General features: G+C 42.2%; 1 long non-coding RNA gene across 1 annotated transcript; it reads right to left on the reverse strand.

Moving 5' to 3' along the window:
• Positions 1–22,842: 22,842 nt before the first annotated feature.
• LOC143267721 (uncharacterized) lies at positions 22,843–24,353 on the reverse strand. The gene is made up of 2 exons (XR_013043146.1): positions 23,856–24,353; positions 22,843–23,180 (listed from the first exon to the last, which is right to left on the reverse strand). It is a non-coding gene; the product is annotated as an uncharacterized LOC143267721 (long non-coding RNA).
• Positions 24,354–24,981: the final 628 nt, after the last annotated feature.

Below are 24,981 nucleotides of genomic sequence, written 5' to 3' on the forward strand. Positions count from 1 at the left end.
ATCTGACTGGCCAATGGGTATGTCTGTGGGACATTTTCTTGATAGAGGAGGGCCCAGCCCACTATGGATGGTGCCATCCTTGGGCAGGTAGTTCTGGGTTGTATAAGGAAGCTATCTGAGCAGAAGCAAAAGCACAGTACCCAACATTTCTCCACGGTTTCTGTTTAAGTTCCTGCTTCCATGTTCCTAACTTGAGTTCTCGCCTTAGTATCCATTAACAGTCAACTGTGATTGGGAACCCAAACAGATACTTTCCTCTCCAGGTTTCTTTAGGTCAGAATGCTCCAGCACAGCAACAGAAAAGAAATTATGATATTACAGTTTACAAAGAAATTTCACATATATAATGTTGTTAGTTGCCCTTAAACACACCCGAGTCTGAAATGTTCTTCCAATGTCATAAGGAAGAAAATGACTCAGAAAAGATAAGTGACTGTTCAAAGTCACAGAGCTCATCCAGTGCAAGCCAGTAGTTAGCCACTCTTGCAGCCACGTGCTGGAACTCAGGGACTGATTCAGGAGTGGTCGTGAATGGGACACTGAAGCCATCTGTCTCCAGGTCAAAGCTTTCCTGGGGTTCTAAGTTCAGAAACTATTTTGGAGGGTATCCCACCCATTCATAGTTCTCTGGAAATTTTACCTACAGCAAAGAGCTCTGCTGGAGTCTTCTAAGTCCTGCTTTAGCCTTCAAGTTTGGAACCTGACACGTTTATATCCATCAAATGTCATGATGTAAATACCTATGAACATGAGCTGTCACAGGAACAAAGTTACCAATACCAGCATCTTTGAAAATGTGGGTGCCATATAGAAGAAGAAAGGCCTCATTACACTTCATATGAACAACAGTGTAATAAACAATAGGTTAAGCCTTCAGACGCAGCTGACACTTGGCGTATGTCCATGGGCCTCCTGGTGAATCCCACAGGAGCTGACTGGCACTGCATACACGTACTTTCCTAACTTGAGAAGCTACTAAGACTTACCACTCTAAAGGTCATTCCTGTCTGTCTCTCAGCCCCACCCCCAGAGTCAACTGCCTATTTCTTGCCTTTCAGCTTTGTGGCTTTCACGAAATAGTTTATACATGTTCTGACCGCACTTTATGATCACCCCAGACTTTATATTTTATGAAGCACCATCTCCTTTGGGCCTCCTAAGAGTCTTTGCAGAATGCTGACTACAGCTTCATTCTATAGTGGTCCCCTAGCACCATAGGAATTTATGGGCTCAAAGCCTTGAGCCTTGCAAGAATCAGTTCGGTAAAGAGGATAAAAATAATACATGTGCATGACCATGTGAAGACTCTTACACACAGATGCACATTCACACACACACACACACACACACACACACACACACTTCTGTCTGGGTGTGGCAGTAAAGAAAACAGCTAGAGCATATTTTATATGGGAGAGTATCAGAAAACATGTTGTAAGGTATTAAATCCAAGGCAGCTCTGTGTACTCAAAGGCAGACCATCAGAAAGGACTTTTAAGTCGCAACCTTTGATTCCAAGTTCAAGTTTTTTTTTCTCTCACCCTTTGCTTTGTGTTTTATTGCTTGCCCATTCAAAGCAGGCATGGCTTGTGTAATGTTTAACCACAGTCAAATGACTTTCCCAGCTCCAAAGGCATTTGGTACCGGTGACAGGGACACGTGATTGCCTGAATAGCTCTAAAGCTCATGGGATCACCAGCCCCTGTGACAACAACCTTATGTTATCAGGATGGACACCCACGACAAGGAAAGTAGGTTTTTCTACATGCCAGTGGGAACTTCCAGAAGGCTCCAGCTTTTCTGGAAGTAACCAGTATTGCCCGATCCTAAATTATCCATCAGCACTGACCAACCCCTACCTCACAAGGATACTTACCAGGTCACAAGAGATCTGGTATGAACACGTTACTAAGAAGTGATGTATGAGTCATAACTCTTCAAAGTGGCTCAAGGTAGGTAAATTTCAGTCCACCGAGTTTACAAATACTGCAATCCTCTAATTCATAAAGAAGATCTCTAAATCATAAGTTGGAGTGTTCTGCTGCCCAAGAGAGGAGACAGCCTGTTTATCAGTGGAGGTTTAGGAATCGGCTGTTCCGTTCAGTGTGGTGCAACCGTGATTATGACTAGCGTACACTCACGGAGTGGTGATTGGCTGTTTGGCTGGGGATGGAGCCGTGACCATTTTGTTTTTCTAAGGCCCCAAACAACACATGATGCTTCTGCATGAGATGTTTGTCCCTGTTGGTTCTGTGTCTTCTCAACCCTACGGCAGGGCGGAAGCAGCTTGTCGGGGTTGATTACTCAGAGAGGACCAACTCTGGTTTTCCTCTCTTCAGGATGCCACAGTGGTGGGGAGGGGGCAGGTTGCAGGGGACAGCACTGGCTGCCAGGGAAAGGGTAGCTTCAAGGAGTCCATGTGGGTTCAGAAACTAGGGCAGGGCTTGCCCCTGTACATGTCCTGTTTGTCTCAGCTGAGAAAGACGATTATTCAGAGGACAAGGGCTCCCAGGCCCTCCAAAGTGACCACTCAAGCAACAACATCATGGCCAAGAAGGAAAAGGACAAAGTGAGTGGGTCAAACAGCGGGCAGTTTTTGCTAGAAGAGCCCAAGTTTTGCCAACTTTTGCCTGTCCCTGGTAATAGCCCTTTTATTCCTGGGCCTTCATGTTGCCATGGTAACCAGCATGGGCAACCGCTGCTGGTATTGTGTTTACTGTTCTTTACAGGGCTCAGCACAGTGCTGACACGTAACAGAAAATCAATAAACACTGTTGAACGACCTTTGTAACTATCTATTTGTGGTGAAATCTCATTAAGCCGTTTCTTTCTCTGCAGCGAAAAAATAAATAAATAAATAAAAATCATTCCGATTTAACACTTTGGTAAACAAATAAACAATGAATATACAAGCAAAAGGACAGATCAAGACCCTAAGACCTTTCGAGAAACGTGCGTGTGTTTATTTCCCTCTGTTATGCCATTGTTTAACTTGCGGTTATTTATAAATTTCTTTTGTTTGTCTGTTTTTCTTTCCTCTTACGTGAGGCAAGTTCTTACTATGTAGTTGAAGCTGGCATAGGGCTTACTATGTAGCCCAGGCTGACCCCAATTCAAAACTTTCCCACATCAATATCTCTAGTGCTGGGATTAAAGGCATATGCCTCTGTGCTCAGCTTTATTTGACTTCCTATAATTAAAACGTGTGCTGACTTTTATAGTGAAAAAAAAACCTTAGCAAACTTTCCAAAGATAAAATTCTGTTTTGTTTTGTTTTTTTTTTTTTTTTTAAACATCTGTCTTCTGAAGCGAAACCACCTATCTACTGATTCTGTAATGTTTGGTTGAGGGGAAGGTAGGGGTGCGCTAATACACATGTATATGTTTCTAACGGAGATGCCATGTTGTTCTTTAACAGACAGGGGGACGTACTTGATGAGTTATTCCAGTATAAAATCAGGATGCGGTTCTTACATGAATATCTACAGGAGTGATTTTCTGTCTGATTAATTCCATAGCCTCATCTCTATCTGGGCTCATCTCCCCAGCTCCCTTGTGCCTTAGCCTATTTTCTGTTACTATAACCGAATATTCCTGGTTGGGTACTTTATAAAGCATGGAGGTTTACTTTGCTCTGGTTCCGAGGGGTAGGAACTCCAAGGCGAGGGGCGGCCTTCTCATGTGGGCATGACCACATGGTCGAGGGCAGCCAGTGGTAAGACAGAGGCAGTGCCCTACCTGGCCTCATTCCCTTCTTAGACAACTGTTAGGGCCATCACATCAATGTCAGCCTATGACCTCATCTAAGTTTAATTACCCCTCCCCTCCAAAGGCTTTACCTTCAAATTCTATTAACATGCACTTGGGAATTGAGTTTTCTACACATGATCTTTGGGAGAACATTCGAAGAACAACACCCCTCATCTTCCATGTTACTCCCTGATGAGGGGGATTTTTGTCTATCACGGTGTCTGTATCTTGTCATTGTACAACTTTCTCTCGCTTGCTTTTTTGCTCCCTGAGGATGTACAGCTAACTCGGGTGCCGGCACTGACCACTTGCTGGCACCTTGAAAGGCCTCAAAAGGTATTTGATGAATGAAACAAAGAAGAAAACTGTCTACTTTGGGTCAGTTCTGGTAACTTGTTCATGGCAGCTGCTGACATAGTAGAAAGAGAGAGGTATTGGGAAATATGTACCTAAAATTCCAATGGAAGTCAGGGAAAAATGAGAACTTACTGAGCCCACAGTTAGAGATGTAAACTACTTGAGTATTTCCTTGGTGTCTTTTAGCGCTGTCCTTTGTTGTTTTTGTCTGGAGATGTCATCTGAGGTAAGGCTGTTGCTATCTCAGCTACACAATTTTTTTTTTTTTTTTGCTTCAATAGCAAGAACACTTAAACAAGTTCTATGCTGGCTATTTGAAGCTTTACTTGCAAAACACAAAGTGAAACAAAATTTCCCTTTAATTTATAAAATAATAATAATAATAAGCAGCAACTTTAGATGCTGCCTAATGTAGGTGTGAGGATTCACTCCAAAGTCCTCAGATAGCTAGGATAATGATGGTGGCACACTTGCCACATTCACAAACATTGGTGAAGCATCTCCCACATGTCAGACATTGTGTAGATGCTGGCATGCCTTTTGGCATGGAGACAGTGAATCTTTGGCACACGGTCTTGCTGGAGTGGAACTGCCTCTCATTCCCCCATCATTCATGGGATACCATAATCTGGCTCCAGCATGGGAGGGCAGGGTATTGATCTTCTCCCTGAATCTGTGGAGGAGAGGTGCCTCTTCTCTCTGCTGGGTGAGTAGGATGCACTAACCGTAGCCTTCAGAGAATGGGGGTGGCAAAAAGTAAGTGGAGAGTCGGGGGGTGGGGGGGCACAGAGGTAAGCAGAGAGAGCAAAGGAGGTTGAGTTAGGGGGAGTGGGACAGAAAATGCGAGCAATGGAAACTGCAGAGAAAAGAGGCCGAGGCAAGGAATATGTCATAAGGAAGGAATGGAAGTGAGCAGGAGCGGGGGATGTACAGAGAGAATGGGGTGGGGAGGACAGGGGGAGGGGAATGGCAGGCCCTGCACTGGAGTAAGTGTATTGGGAGGAAGAGTGTGATCTCATCGCTTCTGGGCTGTCCATTTCTGTGGGGGCACCTAGTGTCTCCACGGTTTAGATCCTATGCCTGCTCCTCTAAGGAAACCTCCCTCTGGGTTTAGAATCACCCATGAAACACATCTTTGGTGTGCTTGTGAGGGCGTTTCAAGGGTGTTTTGGCTGGGGCGGGAAGACCCACCTTGAATGTGTTCATTCTATCCCGTGGAATGGACTCCTAGACTGCATACAAAGGACAGCAGCGGAAGCCTGAGCATTGTTATGCATCTCTTTTCCTCAACTGTGAAGGCAGCATGCCCAGCCACCTCACTGACAGACATGCAGCATGCCCAGCCACCTCACTGACATGCATGCAGCATGACCAGCCACCTCACTGACATGCATGCAGGATGACCAGGACCAGTCACCTCACTGACATACATGCATCATGTCAAGCCACCTTGCTTCTTCGCCTTCCTTGCCATGATGAACTGAACTGCCTTGAACTGTGTCAAAAGGAACTCTCTCTCCTCCTGAAGCTGCTTTCATTGTTTTTTTTTTCACAAGAAAAGTAACTAATCAAGACCCCACATATTGGCCCCTTGTCTCTTCTTCACTGGCACTGTTATTCGCCATTTTTCTTGGTGTTCAGTCCCTCCAGGGCAGACCATGGTTTAGAATTTTTTTTTTTTAGCTCTTCCTTATCCCAGTCTTTTATGGATGTTAAGCTCAGGAAAATAAGAGGGAAAAGTTCACCTGGGTGTGGTGGCTCATACCTTTAGTCCCAGTACTTGGGAGGCAGAGGCAGGAGGATCTCTCTGAGTTTGAGGCCAGCCTAGTCTACAGAGCAAGTTCCAAGGTAGTCAAGGCTACACAGATAGTCTGCCCCCTCTTCTCTCTTTCTCTTTCTGTCTCTCTGTCTCTCTCTGTCTCTCTGTCTCTCTCTCTCTCTGTCTGTCACACACACACACACACACACACACACACACACACACACACACACACACACACACACAAGTTCAATCATTTGGTTAACTCACTTCCCAAATGCAGCCTATCTAACTTAAAGCTGAAGAACATTCTTTCCCTGGAATTGCAGAGACACCTGGGTCGAGGGCATCATCTGGTCCCTGCCTTGTTCTCCAGCTTCGCTGCTCTCTGTTTATCTTCCAGCTCACTCTGTTCAAGGAGTCTCGTTTATTGCTTGAGCACACCCGGCGTTCTTCTTTACCATTTGAACTCAACACCATTTCTTCTTTCACTGTAGGATGCTGTTCAGCAGATATTTATATGGCCTGTCCACTGAGTTTGCCCAGGTCTCTGTTTGAATTTTTTTGTTTTTTGTTTTTTGTTTTTCCCAAGAGGCAAGTCGTGAAGACTTTGAAGTCTTTCAGTCTTTATAATGCTGTTCTACTGATTGTTTTGGCATATTATCAACTTCTATCTAATCAATTGCCATCTAATCCCATGCATCTGCCATCTATCCATCTACCCATGGAATTGACTAGAGTGGCTGGCCAGTGAGTCTCCAGGAACGTTTTGTCTCTGCCTCCCTACACTGGGATTACAGGCACACACTGGCATGCCTGTCTTTATGAGTGCAGGGATTTGAACTTGTGCAGCAAACATTCGCCAGGCCCTACCCATGGCCACTTTCAAAGAGTTAACACTCAATAACTTGTCGTATCTGCCCTTAGCGAAACATCCCAAGGCCTAATCAGGACTCAATGTATCATAGCCAAAGGAATTCCCGACCAATGGATCTGATCGCCAGTGTTCCTCATCATTGGCTCTGCACACGTGAAGTCAGCTTAGGTAGCTCCCTGACTTTCTCTCAAGTGTTGGAGAGCTTGGATTTTGTCTGTAGTAGTTTTTTATAGGGCTGTGTGTGTGTGTGTGTGTGTGTGTGTGTGTGTGTGTGTGTGCTCACAAGCAAGGCTGAGAATTTACAAGGCTGTTTTTGGTATCTCCCTGACCCTCGGCCTTCTTGAGACTCTTTGATTCATGGGCAGTTGTGGCTAATGCCACTGGATCAGTTTGTGTGCCTGGGTTGCTATTTTGCTTCACTTATCCTATGTTTTTAAAGAGATAAAATTATTTATTCACAGTAGTAATAGAGGTACAGGCGGCAAACATTATCCCCAAATGTCTTATGTAATTGAATCTTTATAGAGATCAATTTGTATTTTTTTCATTCAATTACATTATGATTTTAGAGATAATAGTATTTATTATTGCTTAATGGCCAACAATTGAAAGTGGTTAGTGCATCTATTGTCTTGCTCTAAATGTTCATTATGTACCTATTATGTCCCAAGTATGGTGTTAGGCTTGTAATATAACAGGAAAACAAGTGTACCCTAATGACACTGGGCATAATGCATGCCTTAATAAAAACAGTCAAGTGTTAGTATAGAGAATGTGTTATAATGATTTCAGAAAATGCCTGGGAGTTAGGTGAGTTTGTGTAGTACCACACATGAGTCTGAATTCACACCAAGTCATAAGAAAATTCCTGGTTAATCAGATGTAAGAAAGACAATAAGGAAAGGCCTTGTTGAGATATCAATGATTTTATGAAATAAAAGTTATTTCCCATAGATCGTGAAAAGCAGTTTGGTAATTGCATACACTCTGGAAAACAATGTAATGATTTGGAAACGTGTAATAGTAAAGAGATAGCTGGGCATGGTGGTACCTGCCAGTAATCCAAAGACTCGGAAGGTGGAGACAAGAGGCTTGGGAGTTCTGAGCCAGCCTGGGATACACAGTAAGACCCTGCCTCTGAGATTGTCACACACACACACACACACACACACACACACACACACACACACACACAGAATTTTTTCTGCTTCAGTTCTTTTTTTTTTTTTTTAACCAACTTTTAACTATTCTGCTCTTTGCTTCACTACTAAACAGCATTGGGAATTGTATTTGGTGATTACGACTAGTAGCAATTATTACTAGCCAGTGAGATTTCCTTATCAACACATGTTCATCATTACTGTCTTCTCTATTCTAAAGAAATAATGTTCATAGCCACTGAGGCTTTCTTAAGATTTTCAGAGTAAGTTTAGAACCAGGCCATGGATGGGAAATGGATACTTTCCTTCCTAGGTACCACATGTTCCGCAGCACGGTTACTTACATCACTGTAGACCATTAGTGGTCCTCAGCTCTTCGAGCCCATTGCCAGTCTTCAGCTGGTTTGCTTGACACAAGTGACCAAAAAGTTGCATTATAATGACTTGCTTTTCTCTGATTATGTATTCAGACACAGCAGCAAGGAGTCAATATGAAACTCATGGTCTTAAGGTTAACTATTCAAGTATTAGGAATTGTATTTACCACTACAATCTGGGCTCAAAATATAGAACACATTGCTACATTTATAGGGCCTCCTTTATAAACAAGACTTTTAAAACTATAAAGGGCCTTACAAATCACACTCTACAATAAGAAAATTGAATACCCGAGAGGAAAAAAACAGGTAGATGAGCTACCAAATAAACAAATACAGTTTATCCAAAGTTATAACCAATGCTGTTGTTAAGCCCAGATTGTGGGGACCCCCAAAAGACCACCACAGGGACCAAATCCTGTATGTAAAAGCAAAGAGCCTTTATTTTCAAGCTCCAGGGATTGATCCTCTGTCTATTCGATACAGTGGTGAGAGCAGAGCGCCCTGAGCTCAGACGGAGTGGGGTTTTTAATCATAGCAGAGGTTGAGGTGAGGGGATTTCCAGGGTTCAGGACCCTAATTGGCTGCCATTTGTCTGGGAATATTTGGAATGTCAGGGGTTTCCTCTTAGATGCAGGCCCCACTGGGTGGGGTCAACTCATGGCTTTTCATGGGTCCAGATGTTGCCTGCTAGAAGCTGTGTGTGGGGACCTCTAAGCCTGTCATGGCGGCTGTGTGGTCAAGCTGTTTGGGGGGCCCCCACAGCAGTAAACTGGATGAGATAGAAATTCAAGCCTTTTGATGTATAAGCTCGGTCTTAGTAATTTTACAAACCTTTGCTTATCAACTGTTATAACTTAATTTTCATTGCAGAGCTGGCACCAAACTGACGGTTCATTGAGCCTCACTATATGAAGAAAATCCATAAATATTAATTGTGATATATAGTGCACACTACTTTCAAGTTGTATGACACAGAATGCAATTTCTGTTATGGGAGGATTAGGAGTTTTTAGCTAAAGCAATGGCTGTAAGGTCTAACCATGAGTGGTTCCATTGAATCAGGGCTGGCCTTTGCTGTGAAGACTTTGTCTTAGGGCCCACATACTTCTTCAATGGGCACTGATTTCCCACACTATCTCTACCTTTAAATTAGAAAATGAATGTATGCTTGAGCATTTATGAATGTATCAGGACCAGTACTCTCTGACCCAGTGAAACAGGCACTCTTGTAGTAGGAATCTTAAAGAGTCTTATTAATAAGATCAAATCCAGACCAGGTATTGGGGTGAATGCTGGAGGATTAGAGAACCAGAACAAGCCACAGCTAACCTCACCTGGCCAACTTCTCAGCTGGTCTTGTTTCCTCAGACTGGAAGCCTCTGAGTCCTCATCCAAAATGAATCTCAGCTGAACTGTGCTGCTAGAAACCTGAAAGCTTAACCAGCCAAAATGCTTAACCAGGCCAAATGCTGCTAGTTTCTGGTCCTCACGCCTTATATACCTTTCTGCTTTCTGCCATCACTCCCTGGGATAAAAGACTCGCTTTCTGGGATTAAAGGCGTGTGTCACCATGCTTGGCTATTTCCAATGTGGCCTTGAACGCACAGAGATAAGGATGGATTTCTGCCTCTGGAATGCTAGGATTAAAGGCGTGTGCTACCACTGCCTATCCTTTATGTTTAATATTGTGGCTGTTCTGTCTTTGACCCCACATCAGTTTATTAGCATGCACAATATTTTGGGGAACACAATACCACACACTCTCCCATCATGGAGGGTTTGGTGGCTTAGGTTGGGAGCATCTACCCAGGAATAAGGACTGCCTGACCCTTTGTCCTGAAAGCTCCCGTCGGTGGTTTTACTTCCAGGAGCAGGAAGTGCAAAGCAAATACACTAAAACAAAGCTTTGGAGCAAAGCGCTAGAGGCTCATAGATTTCCTGTCGGGCAGGTTTACTCTTCTCCAGCCACATATTAATGGCGCTGACCTTTTGAGTAATTTGATTCCAGCAATGGAATGGTCAAAGTCTGTCTACCTGAATCAGAGAAGTGATTGCTGCTCTAAATCTGAGAACATACCCACATCTAGAACAGGAACATTCCGCCACAAACAGGAACTCCTCCACCCTCCAGACCAGCCACAACCAGCAGCCCTCCCTCTCTGGGTTTGTTTCTCAGATCTCAGAGAAACTGGCTGCCCATGTGTGCTTCTGTGATATGTGATGTGTGTATGTGTGTGTGTGGGGGGGGGGGGGGCTGTGGCTCTTTAATGCTTTCTTTGCATTTTAGCTTGAAGAGTTCCTTACCAATCGTCCCCTTTAGCTTCTTTCTCAAAGGGGTTAAGCCTTGAAAAGGGCATCCCTACTCAAGTGAGCATCTTATGCTTGGCATCTACACTTGCTATATGTGTATGCATGTGTGTATGGGAGTGTGTGTGTGTGTGTGTGTGTGTAGGTCAGGGGGTAACTTTTAATGTCACTCCTCAGGCATCAACTAGCTTCTGTTTTCTTTTCTTTTTTCTTTTTTCCTCATTGATCCAGAGATGACCACCTAGGGAGGCTAGGCTGCCAGTCTCAAACCTCTGGGTTGACAAACTTCACCAACACACCAGGCTCCAACCCAAGTCACCACACTAGCAATGCAAGCACCTAACTGACAGAGTGGTTTTCCCAGCCCAGACTTCTTCAGCAGAGAATTCAAGATGACTTTGCTGACGACCATTGCAGAACACTGGTCAAAACACAGAAAATACGTGATCATGGAGTGCCTAACCCCAATCAGTAAACTGCAATTTTAAAAAGTGTACATTGAGCATCTGACAGGTAGATTCAAAAGTAAATGTAGGTTCCTGTGGCTAAATAACAATCCGGCTACACTTTCAGATAGGAAAGGAAAGGTCAAGATTAGATTTTTTTTTTAGCTTAAAAAGTATAAGCCAACTCATTTTGGAAAAGGCTAATTTTCTTCTCTGCTAGGGCATTCCTTATTTCCCTGTGGTATTGAACTTTTCCTGGAACAATAGATCAGGCAGGACAATTTAGCTCTTGGTATGAAAGCAGTTTCATTTTCTGTCCTTCACATGGTTTTGTCAGCGTTTGCTTTTAAACTAGAGGAAGGCAGAAACCAACTTTCTCACACTGGCAGCCAAGATTTCAAACTATTTTTTTAATCATTGACTTGTCTAACGATCAAATTCACTTCTCAAGCACTGTACAAGGTCATTTAAAACTGTCCATCTGATTTCTGTTGATAGATCTGAAAAACAGCGTCGAGATGTAGATGTATCACACCTATTTACTGAACTTCCTCGTTCTTGGTAATGACTTACACTCAGTTTCCTTCAGTATAGGGCAATCATTAACCTATAAGTAACTCTTTGCCTTTTGGGAAAATACCCCATCAGAACATAGTGGTACAATGTGGCTGACAAAGGAGTATTTTATGAGAAGCAAAAATATCCTCTGACCTTTGAGTGAACATTACCTTAATCCAGTCCTCTGGCTTTCTACCATACACACTGTAGTGGTAAGCTGAACTGTTCTAACAAACAAGTTCTAAGCGAGCACAGAAATTACCCTGGAACTCAGATTGCAGTTAATCATCAACCTTCAGGAAGCATGCAAGAGGTGGCAGAAGATGGGGGGACAACCTGCATGTCCTTTGATGTTTCTCAAAGATGTAATTAGATTTCTACATGACCATGGCCAAATATTAAGTTATTTAGCATCAACATTCCTATGTACTTAATTTGCTTCACATTTTAAAACTGATTTTTAATGTGCATCAAAATAATCTCCCCCACGTAATCTAAAATTCAGACAGAACTACAACCCCCAACTTGCTAGATAAATATTATATTACTGTGTTTCTTTTTCTTTTTTTGAGGCTCTTGCTCACATTGTAGCCCAGGCTACCCTCCAGCTCTCGAGTCCTCCTGAGTGCTAACATTTATACCTGAGCTACACCACCTGGTTTATACTGCAGTCACTTGCCTTTTAAACTTTTAACTGGTTTCCTATGACAGAAAATCAAAGTTTAGCTCTGTTAATCCATCCTTTTCATATGATCACAAAGTTAAATCAGATGTATTTGCTAACTTTTGTTACTGTGATGAAACACTGTTTCACTTTTTACTGTAATGAAACTCACAGTTTCAGAATGTTTGCATTCACAGTTGGTTAGCTCGGTTGACTTTGAGCCCGTGTCAAGACAGTGTGACACGGTGGCAGTGGACGTCTGAGGAGGCCTGCTTCCCTCACAGCAACCAGGAGGCAAAAAGAGAGACTGTCAGCAAGGGGTCAAGGTCTCAGTGCTTTGTCAAGGGCACTCCCCTGCTAACCTAAATTCCTTCTGGGACTCCAAATCCTAAAAGTTCCAGCAGCTCCCAATAGCACCATAGGTGTGGGACCGACCTTACTTTCAACACTTTGTGGAAAAGTAAGGGTTCAAAGACAGTGATGTTCACGTCACATATTTGACCTGTGCCAACATTCAGGCCTTACAGCTGGGCCACGCGGGATCGTCTTTGCATCAACTCACGTGGATTTTGTAATCCCATGGAACTAATAATTGTTTCATGATTATTTGCTTGGTTTTCAGTGTCCTGACACTAATTCTCTTCCAAACTCTCTGTGAGTTTCCCCTCATTATCATCAAGTATATCAAAAGGCTATACTTTTCCTTTTTCATTGTTTTTATATTTTTTATTTATTTCAAATATAATTATGTTATTTCCCCCATCCTCTTCCCACTCCCACCTGTCCTTTGCCCCCCCAACCCCTCTCAAATCCATGAAATCTTTTTATTAATTGTTTTTGTTACACATACTTATAAACATATCGATATATTAATACAACTCACTGAATCTATTTCGTGTTGCTTGTATGTATGATTTCAGGGCTGACCACTTGGTATTGGATAAGCAATGAGGGGACTTATCACTGGGTTGATGAAGTCTCCCATCCTGAGTATTCCTTAGTTGTCTGTAGTTCTTTGTCTGGGGGTGGGACCCAATGAGACTGCTCTCTTCTGTGTTAGCCTGTCTACTGATGTTGTCATTATTCTCCTCTCCAGGCAGCCATGTTATTTTGGTATCATGGATAGAGCTTTCCTGTCATTTGTAGGAGACACAATTCTCAGCAGACTTTCTAGTCCTCTGGCTCTTGCAATATTTCACTCTCTGCCCTGTAACATCTCCAGAGCCTTTATGCAGACGTTGTGTCTCTATTGAGATTGGACACCTCACAGGCAGTTGTGCTTTGCATTTTGACCAGTTGCAGTTTTCTGTAATGGGCTCTATCTGTTGTAAAGCGAGGCATGGTTGATGGGGGGTGGGGGGCTGCACGTATCTGTGGGTACTAGGAGACGTAGTTAGAATGCAGTTAGAAATGATTCTGGTGTGGTAATGTGGTACTAGTAGGTTTTCCTCTAAGATCCTTGACATCACTAGCCCCAGGTCGTTGGCTAGGTTTCCGGTTCCAGGTATGATTTCCCTCCTACTGAGGAGGCTTTAAGTCCAATTAGACAGCTGTTGGTTACAGCCAAGATGTAAGTACCATCATCTTATTATTCTACAGTACATTAGTCACCTAACCCCAGATGATTCTCGAATTTTTCTGCCTCTTGACTACTTTCTACCTTAAATCTTAAAAAAAGAAACCTTTTAGGATGTATTTATATGAATCATTATTACAAATTTTATTTTTGAAAAAAAAAATGAACTCACATAGTTTAAGAACAAAGTAAAAAGATACTAAAAATATAATATAGTCTCTCCCACAATGGTGTGTCATGGATCCAGTTTGCATTCTTTGCACCTGCCTCTTTGTGTTGTTAGATATTATTATTATTATTATTAATAACCTGTATTTTAACCAGAATTTCTTTATGCAGATACAACAAAAATGTGAATCTATTTACCCTTCCGAAACAATACATTCTTTCCCTTTGATCTCCTCCCTACCTATTGTGACTTTCCCCAAGGGAAAAAAAAAGATCTGTCTATTCTCCACCTCCCCCCCCATCTCCAGGTTTTTTGTTTTTTGTTTTTGTTTTTTGTTTGTTTGTTTTTTTAATGTAGCTTTGGCTGTCCTGGAACTCACTTTGTAGACCAGGCTGGCCTTGAACTCACAGAGGTTCGCCTGCCTCTGCCTCCCGAGTGTCATCTGTATGTGCACAGGTTTGGGACCATCCACTGGAGCATAGGAAACCTGCCAGAGGGAGCACTCTTGAAGGAGAATGATTGTCCCTCCCCCAGCGGTATCAGCTGTAAGAATAGTTCCTCATTAAGGAAAGGGGCATGGAGAGCTCCTCCCCAGGTATGCTGGAAGTTTGGCTCATCTATCTTGCTCAGGTAACCATAGCTTTTGTGAGCTCATGAGTGCCTGCCGACTCATACTTCAATATGCAACGTGTAACTGAATTTGATTTAGGTAGACTGAGGCACAAACTTGACTGTCTAAGTTCTGTTGACTGTAAAGTTCAGCCTTCGAGCTTTTGCATAATTATTTTGAGAGTCAGTCTAGAGCCCCGCCCCCCTGTCCTGAGAGTAGTTCTCCAAATCCAGTTACTTTAGTTCAACTTCTTTCAGAGAAGAAATGGCTGTTGTTTTCAAGAGTGTATTATGGGTTTCCAGCTGCCTGTGATGGATGAGTAAGGAACCTGTGGGTCTAAATTCTGTTTACAAACCTAATTACTCTTTCTCAGCCTTCCCAACCTGTATCTCCCATAAAAACAAGTCTGCCATTCTCAAGCCTGCGAGGACCTGAAGCTGAAGTCGGCCTGGTCTTCTCTTGGCTCTCCCCTTATACCCTCAGCTCTCAACCTTTTCAGCTCTCTTTGGTCAGTTGTCCCTGGTGATTTCCTTGCCCATCTTCTGAAACTTTGTTGGCATCGCTTATTATCTCCATTTTTCCACCCCCTTGTCGTCTTCCTCATACTCTGACAAATCCTTTAACCTTTGTGTGGTTCCAGAGGAAGGTCCACTGAATTTACCTTGGGTCCATAGTCATCTCCTTTCCACTTACCATGGAAGAGAAATGGAACTTGCTGTGAGATGACCTGGGTATGAGACTTACTTCTTTGTTTCCATGGCTACAGACATGCAATGCCACCACCACAACAAAGCACTTTCAAGAACTGTGTGATGCAGCTGTTAATACAACTGTGTTCACCTTCCATCCCAGCCATCATTCTTTTTTTCATTCATTTGTCCATCCATCTAATAATTCATTCATCACCATCTTTTCTTTCATTTGTGTTTTGAGTTAGAGTCTCACTTTGTATCCCAGGCTGGTTTCAAACTCACATATAACCAAGGTTGGATAAAGACTGGCAGTAATCCTCCTGCCTCAGCCTCTCAGGTGTTGAGATTACAGGCATGTACACCACTCCCAGCCATTTAGTCATGGTTTTAAGCCTTAGAGCACAGAGATGAATGCATAATAATCCTTTTTGAAGAAACTTCATAGACTAAGAGGAGAAGGAGACATATAACTATTCATAGCTGTGATAATGGGAGACAGATATCAGATTTATAGGAGGAAGCCCTCCCCTGGCCCAGGCCAACAAGAGTCAAGAAATAATTCTCTGAAAGACATGATGTCCAAACCGTGTCTTCAAAAAATATTAATGGTACCACTTAATAGACATTTGGTGTACTGCCCATCGATACTGCTATTGTTTATATAAAATCACTAAGTGTTACCATTGTGGTAGCAGGGTAATCTTGATAGAAGAAGAACAGAAGTTCAGTCAGGAAGAAAGTATGATGAATAAACCTGAGCAGAAATAAAAGACATCCAGGCCTCTGACCACTAGAGCGTTAAGGCTTGGAAAGTACCAGAACTTCCGAATTTACTGATGTATTTACTGATACCAGTGTAGAGGATAATTTACATCAACTCACTAAGCACTTACACACGAAGCTTCCTAATTTCTAAATCCAAGAATCGCTTGGCAGCCAAAGTAGATCTATCCTACTTAGTGTGATAAATGTGAGTTTTCATTCAGCTGCCTTGTAAAGGTGATTTAAATAGGTTGAAATGTCACTGAAGAATCCCTTTATAAATGTATATATTTATGTAGGGATGCATGTGTACATGTATGCATGCATGTATTGATATATGCCTTTGGATGTTTGAGTGGCTTGAGTAGCTATTTTACTAGTTACAGTATCATTTGCATTGGGATGCTTAATTCAGATCAGTGACTCTCAACATAGACTTCACACTGGAATCTTCCAGATATTCTTATTGGATAGCATAGGCTATCAAAAACTTTAGACTGCTAAAATTTCCTGTGCTTCTTAAGTGTAGCCAAAGTTGTAAACCACTAACCTAAATTACCCTTCTATCACAATGATAACCCTCTTAGTCATTTCATATGAACAGTAACATTATCAATGGGTAGTGCACAAAATATCTAGTAGGTACCATCATCAATATCTTTTCCATTGTAAAATTCATAGTCCTTACTATGACCATGAGAGTCATGTCTGTCTGTTTATCCTTTAACAATAAGGAAAGCAAAGTTCTGAGAACTTAAATGCTTAAGGTCACACTGACAGCAAAGGGGGACATTGACTCAGGTTGGGTGGGTTACTTGAGCCTGGGGTAACTTGCATCTGTTACTGTAATTAACGAGACAATTCCATGTAATTTTTCTGGTAATCAAAAGAGGTTTATTTCTGGGATAACTTACAGCCAATAGGGGTTGGTTACAGGATCCAGGAGAAATGAGGTACCATCTGATAGGGATTCACAACACACCCCCATGGTTGGGCATGTTTGCTCATGCTTGGCGGACTTAGTCACTTCCACCTAGCTATTTCTGGTTCAAAACGTCTCGCATGACCAGGACCCCATGGCTTTGTGTGGTTGCGTAAAGCGTGCAGCACAACCATGTGATCTACACACATGCATGCAATTGCCACATGGGCCTGTGTGCGCAGGCGTGGCCCAGCCTTTATAAGCTGGGGCCATGTTTCCAACTCCATCTTTATTCACGTGTCTTTTTACAGGCCTGTCACATCTGTCTCTCTTTGCTATCTTAATAAAACTCTTGTTAGTGGATTCTGTCCACTAACAAGTTAGTGAATTAGTTGTAACTAGAGTTTTCCTGCCTTGCCCACAATCAGGACAAATCTCTGTCACCCACCAGTTCCACAGCTGCTCAGACCCAATCAAGTAAACACAGAGACTTATATTGGTTACAAACTGTATGGCCGTGGCAGGCTTCTTGCTAACTGTTCTTATAGCTTAAATTAATCCATTTCCATAAATCTATACCTTGCCACGTGGCTTGTGGCTTACCAGCATCTTCACATGCTGCTTGTCATGGCGGCGGCTGGCAGTGACTCCCTCTGCCTTCCTGTTTTCTCAATTCTCCTCTCTGTTAGTCCTGCCTATACTTCCTGCCTGGCCACTGGCCAATCAGTGTTTTATTTATTGACCAATCAGAGCAATTTGACATACAGACCATCCCACAGCAATTAGTGTTTTGTGACATTTCCTCTCAGGGAAGAGCACCACTAAATAACTAACACCATCTAGAGAGGAACTCTCACTTGGTGTCCCATCCAGCTTCCAGGACCACGAGGTATCCAGGAGGGCCAAACACCTATGTACCTCGAGTCTTAAAGGGCTCCCTCTCAGCCACGCCCCAGGGGCAGGTCCTAGGCAGGTGTGGCAGTCACCTGCTGTCACTCCAGGGGCAGTGTTTCAAGGTCAAAGCTGGAACAGCTACCCACTGCATGCATCTGTGGCTCATGGTCTCAAAAACTCCTCATTGTATGATTCTTTCTCTTTTGTAAGCCTCTTGAAGTACAAATGTAGACTTGTGGAGGCCGTGGGCGATGACCCTATGATACCAAAATACCATTTGCTCTTTCTGTGAGTTGTACCCTTTACCGTCTCAGACCCACCCAAGTGGGGTACACTACCTGTCTTGTACATCCAAGGCCATCTTGAACCTCGAAGGTTTTTTTTCTTTTCTGCAAAGATCTGTTTAGAGATTTTTTTCTTTACAAAAACAAAGGGAAAAGAAATGTCTCAGTGTTCCTGACCCTGCCTGCCCTATCTCACCAACCTCTATGCGTCGTCCACTTGGAAAAATGAATCTACTTGACTTTCCTGGGCTTCCTGAGCCTGGTGCTTTTGTTACAGGTGTACCCCATGCATAGTCTCCATTTCACCCAGTGAAAATGGAGTGAAGTATGAAGAAAGCATTACCAAGTGTGACTCAACAACTATCATGGGTTGAACTGTGTCCCTCCAAATAAACCAGACGATTGACATTCTAATCTGCACTACAATGGGCCTTAAAATCCAATAAGAATGATGTCCTTATAGGAAGGGAGAAAACTGGGTACAGAGACAGACAGAAAATGGAAGCTCTGTAAAGTAAAGCCCTAACAAGAAGTCAGCTATCTACAAAGCAAAGGAGAGCCTGGAGGCCTGAAACTTATCCTTCTCATAGCCCTAGGAAGGAAGCAGTCTGCTGACATTTGCCTTTAGACTCTGACCTTCAGAACCGTGAGACAATACATTTCTGTTGTTTGAGGCAGCCGGGCCTGGTACTTTGTGATGGACATTCTGGGTAGCTGTCACAGCGGGTGAGTCTGAAGGAAATGAGCCTGCAGGAGAGCATCCTGACAGAGCCAGGCTGACTGTGCTGAGGAAGAACACAGCAGGGATGGAGGGCCTCCAGGGAGCCACCCACAGAGCTGTGTATGCTCTGGAACTCTCTCCCGGGATCTCAGAAGGAAAGATGCTGAGCTGCCAGCATCTGGTTCTTTATCCAGCCTAGGGGTGCCTAGTCTCTCTGTTGTCATGCCAACAGAGGATGTCAGAGAACTTGGGTGGTTTTTTTTTTCCTTCTCCTGCTAAAAGGCCATCAGGTTTAAGGCTTTTAATCCAGCACTTATGAACAGGTTTACCTTCTTGAAATGTTCATTCTAATGTGGGTTAGTCAGAGTGCTCTTCTTTCCCATACTTCCAAGACAATAACCTGTTTCTATCAGCAAGAACATCCTGTGTATCTTGAAACATTCACCACAGCCTGTAAGCTCAGTAAGTGATATGTTTTTGTTCTTCCTAGAGCCAGGAATGGTGATGCTCCTTCGGGTTCTGAGTCAGACTGTCCCCTACCTACTCCACCCTCCACATCACCCACCACAGCATCACAGACAGCCCTATGGGAGCACTGGTAGTTATTTCATCATCAATGTTTTTTACCCACGATGAAATAATCACTTATTTGCCACAGGCTGCTGGAGGGAAGTGGACACACTCTTTGTCCCTGTGTTTATAAAGCAAAGGATATTAGAGAGAAGGTTCATAGGGGTCATGATTAAAGCTTTCCCAGGCCCCGCTACTGAGGAGATGGAATACGATTGATAAACACACACTGACTATAAATACAGATCATGTTTAGAAAGCTCTCAAAGAAGGATGCATTTATAATATTTCTTTAACTGAAAGCCTAGTGGGAGACAGGTGGACAGCTAAAGGCCAACAACACTGTCACCACTGACAGAACACTGAAGGTGGTGGTGGTGGTGGTGGTGGTGGTGGTGGTGGTGGTGGTGGTGGTGGTGAAAACTGCTGACAGAAATTGCAACCACTGTGGCCTTGATTGAGGAGCAAACTGAGCTCTGACCAAACTTCTTTCATAGTAATTAGACATTTATGCTAATGCCATAAAGGTCATTTTCCCTCCATTATTCTTTGTGCTCAGTTCTTTTATTGTTGGAAGGATGAGATGACAGGAACACTCTCAAGAATACAACATGGTACAGAAAAGGGGACTTCACAGAGCCCAGGAGGGAATCTTGACTCTGCTGCTTTGCTTTATTAGCTCCTGTGGACTTGGGCACCTTCACCCCCATACTTTTTAATTGAGAATTTCATACATGTGTACAATGTGTTTGATTAAGTCCACTCCCCATCCCTTCCCCCTTCTAATTCCTCAGTTCCTCCCCATCCCCTCCACTACTTTCTTCCAACTTCATTCTCTCTGTCTCTGTCTCTGTCTCTGTCTCTGTCTCTGTCTCTCTCTCTCTCTCTCTCTCTCTCTCTCTCTCTCTCTCTCTCTCTCTCTCGTGTGTGTGTGTGTGTGTCCCCACAGCCACCCCCCAACCCCCAGTCCACTTAATGCTGCTTATATGTGCCTGGGTATAGGACAATCTGCTAGAAAGTAGGTAGCCACTCAGGAGCCATATCTCTGAAGAAAACTGATCCCAACAACCATCACTAGCTCCTCAGCTAAGAGCAGGGCTTCATTAGCCCCTCTCTTACCCATGCTGGGGTCTCAGCTGGCTTGATCTTGTTCAGATCCTGGGTGTACAGCCACAGATGGCTTTCCTAGTGTTTTATGAAAGGGAATACATACAAGAACTGATGGATTTGTAACTTGTAAAGTGAACCTCCATTTCCTCTCACCTTCCGAGACTCCCTCTCCACATATCCCAGCTCCGTGCACACTGCCTGATGGCATGAACACAGCAGATAATGTTCTGCAAACACACCAATCTTCAGAAGATGATTCAGTAAGTTTCTGAACACCGAACTGGTTGACAGAGACGATGTCCAACAGTGCTCTGTTCTTTCTCCATCCTTTCTTTCCTTTCAGTACTCATTATCTTCAAATACACCAATGACATATGTAAGTATTCACTTTCATCATTTCCTGTTTTATCTCAATCTCCACAATGACAAGATTGTTGTTGTTGTTGTTACCCGACCTACTCTGGCATGTCTTGGGACAGGTCATTTGCTGCCATATACATTTATGTAGATGGTCCTCCACTTACCATGTCTAGATCTAGGGTTTTCAATTTCACTGTGGTATAACAGTGAAACAATCAGTATAAATCTGACTTAGAGTTTTGATCTCTGGTCTTCTGCCTGGCTATGGATACACAGCATATAACTCTACAGATGCTGGGCAGTGGCAGTGAGTTGACACTCCCACTCACACACGGCTAAGAAGATAAACAACAAATGTTTCTGTGTACTGTGTTACCCAAGTATGTCATTTGGTAGGTGTGATGGTTAGCGTTGATTATCAACCTGACAGAACACATAACTACCTAGGAAACGGGCCTCTGGGCATGCCTAGGAGGGATTAATTACCTTGATTATGCTAATTGATCTAGGAAGACCCTTCCTATTGTGGGTGGGACCATTTCCTGGGTGTGTCTAAAATGGAGGGTGTAAAATGAAGAAAATGCACTAGCATGTGTTCATTTTTTTTCTGCTTCCTGGTTGTAGATGTCATGTCACCAGCTACTTCAAACTCTTGCTGCCTTGACTTTTCCACCAGGATAGACTTTCCCTTAGAACTGCGAACCAGCAGAAGCCCCTTCTCCCTTAAGCTGCTCTGGTCACGGTGTGTTCTCACAACAGCAGGAAAAGAGATGAAAACAGTAGACTAAGTGTGTTTTGACTTACTGATAAATTATTTATTGGGGCAGAATCCTATCAAAAATCAAGGGTCATGGGCTTACAAGAAAACTCTAATTCATTCTGAATTTTCACAGAGCGAGGTGAGAAGTAGGTACAAACTGTACTCTGAGAATTTGAAAAGGGGTAGTAAGTTCCTGATTCCTGTTTGTCACCTGAGTGTTGAAAAAAAATATAAACAAGAGCAGTGATAAGGTGAACTCTAGAGGAATCCAGGTTAGTAAGTAAGGCATCTGAAGAGGCTTTTGCTTTTGGTGCAAGATCTTTGAATAACAGTATAAACCCAGGAAGTTCTGAACTCCATTTAGTACTGTCTCTGATTAAGTCTACATGTAACAGAAAATCTCATGGTTCCTGGAGACTATACTATGAAGTAGACTTGGTTTATAATTGTGAGATCAGTGTATTTTCTTTGAGCTCACCCTTATGTCTTCTTCCTATTGCACCTCTTGGAACAGACACATGTCTATATGCATGGTCAAATCATGGTCATTGGATCTGTGTATTTCTTATACTCCTGGAGCAGTGAGCAATGAGCAAGCCTGTAGGAGTTATTTAAGCAGTGAGTAAATATGTAAATGGATGAGTAGAATCTCTCAGAGAGGTTAATCTTCTCTGGGTAGCATCTTGGATTTTGGATCTGTGTTTCTACACTTTATGGTATTGTTTTCATCAAATACTATCCTTATTCCTTCTCCCCATCTCTCCTTCTTACAGGAAGTTGGAGTTCTCTGACAGTAGAAAGCACAAGGAACAAATGTGCCTAAATGTGTTGCCTCCCCAGTGCCATTTGCATTTCAAGAGGCTTGTGAGCATCTAAAACCTGAGTCAAATGAACAAATCTCTAGTCATTCGCGAGGAATCATTATGGATCACTAAAGAAATCATCTATGGAAAAAAATGATTAGTCAGTGCAGTGGGGGGGCAGCTCTTTCTATAACACTGAATATGTTATAGGAATGGCAATTCTGAAGATTCTGTTTATTATAATGCTAGAGACCAACTAAGGCATTGACTATGTAATACTACCACTTTTGAACACCCATTTTATATACCCCCGACACACACATACTTTAACAAAATACAGGCATTGAAGCCTTTGGTTATAGATTTGATTATTTAATTCTCTTGCAAATGTGATACACCTGTTATGTGACAGGCACTGCTCTGGCTTTTAGGATACACTGAAGAACAACATAGATAATAAGCTGCACCCTCATGAGCTTGTAGTCTAGCTTAAGCAGCAGACAATGCATGATACATATAAATACAAAGACATGTATTCTATACCACATAAGAAAAAATATAATGAACAGAGGTAGACAGATTAGAGGTTGGTGGTGCAGGTTCAGCAGTGGTGGTATCACACTGTAGTATTAATGAGGTGGCCAAATCATGTCATTAAAGTGAGGTCAAGCAGCAAGCCCAGCAGACACCTTGGGAAAGAAGGAGGCAGAAAGTTGTAGGTAGAAATTTCCTGTCCTGGCAGCCATTTCCCAAATAACCAACACTGAGTCTTATATGAATTATAAATGCTCAGCCAATAGCTCAGGCTTATTACTAACCAGCTCTTACATTTTAAGTTAACCCATATTCCTTGTTTATGTTCTACCATATGACGGTACCTTTATTAGCATGGTATATTCATCTCCTGCTCCTTCTTCATCTGCTGGAGACTACTGACCCTGCCCTTCTTCCTCCTAGCATTCTCCTAGTCTGGCTTTCCTGCCTAACCTTATTCTGCTCAGCTATTGGCCAGTCAGCTTCTTTATTAAACCAACCACAGTGACATATATTCACACAGTGTAAAGGAGTATTCCACAGCATTTCCCTCTTTTTAGCTAAATAAAAAAGGAAGGTTTTAACTTTAACATAGCAAAATTATACACAACAAAAACAGTTATCAAATAAGAATTATAGTTATAATATCTAGACTATTTGTATTTGACAAAATTAGAGAAAATGCTTTATTATCTATCTTATCTTTGTAAGTCCAAAGTTTTGTACCTGATTTACCTTTTACCATAACTAAAGAAAACTATCTAGTCTTTAACTCCATCAAAGACCCTAGAAAGATGAAATGCCACCTAATGACAGGGACATCAGGCTACCTGGACAGTCACCCTAGGTTCTTCTGTGATGTTGGGACATCCAACTATGGCCTATAGGCCTGGTATGTCTGACTGACATTTCTGCGAAGCAGGGACTTTTGAAGGACTGTCCTTCCTTGTTTTGGCAAAGTTTGGTAGTCACTTCCTTTTTCATCCTGCTGGTCCAGTTTGGATGGTATCTGTCAGCAATTGAGGCAAAGGCAGTTTCTTTGCCCATGTGGCTAGTTTTTGCCATAAAGAAAACAAATTCCATGAGGAGTTCTTTTGATTCTCATCATCTTCTCTGTGGTAATTTGGTACTGCCAGGAGCAGATGTGTCTCCTGGTCATAAAAAGTCTTAGGTTATTAAACATATTAAATGGCATATTCTGTAGGTCTTTGAAGTATTTGAAGACCATTTATCTATTTAAATATATCTGTTTATTACTTGAAAACATACCTAACATGACTATAAGTTTGACTATTAGAGATTACTAACTACTAACCTGTATTTCTTAATTATATATTATTTTTTAAATGAGTTGTATAAGCACAATACTCCAAACAAGAGTAGAAATGTAGATACAGAAGGTTCTTAAAAAAAACTGTAAATTTGTATCAATGTATAAAAACATCTTAAATAAGAGTAGAAACATATATACAGTATAGAAAAAATAACCTCAAATTTGTATCAATGGATAAAAATCCATACCAATTTAAAATATTTAAGATGAGTAGTTGTTTTTTTGGTTTAAAAGTAGATTTAATAATCTATACTTTTATTCTATCATTTCTATATTATATCCCCCCTTTTTCTTTAGAAAAAGAGATTTTGGAATTTAAGTCTTTTGTTTAGCTTTTTTATTTTTTTATTTTTATTTATTTATTTTTTTTTGGACTATGACCAATAACAACTTGTAACCAACCCCCTTTAAATGATAGTAAACATACATAATCCATCTTTTGGAATGTGGGCACAGTTTTCTATAAACTACTTGTGGGTACAGTTCTCTAGACTACTTCCTGTTGTTTAGGAGTGCTGAAACCTTGAGAAAATCAGGATAATTGTTAAGTCTTGACTGGAGTATTCTCTGAGGCTGGAATATCTCGGTCAGTAGCCTTGAAGCTGTTTTGGATGCTGGATCAC

This window comes from Peromyscus maniculatus, chromosome 11 (assembly GCF_049852395.1).
Source record: "Peromyscus maniculatus bairdii isolate BWxNUB_F1_BW_parent chromosome 11, HU_Pman_BW_mat_3.1, whole genome shotgun sequence".
NCBI lineage: Eukaryota > Metazoa > Chordata > Mammalia > Rodentia > Cricetidae > Peromyscus > Peromyscus maniculatus.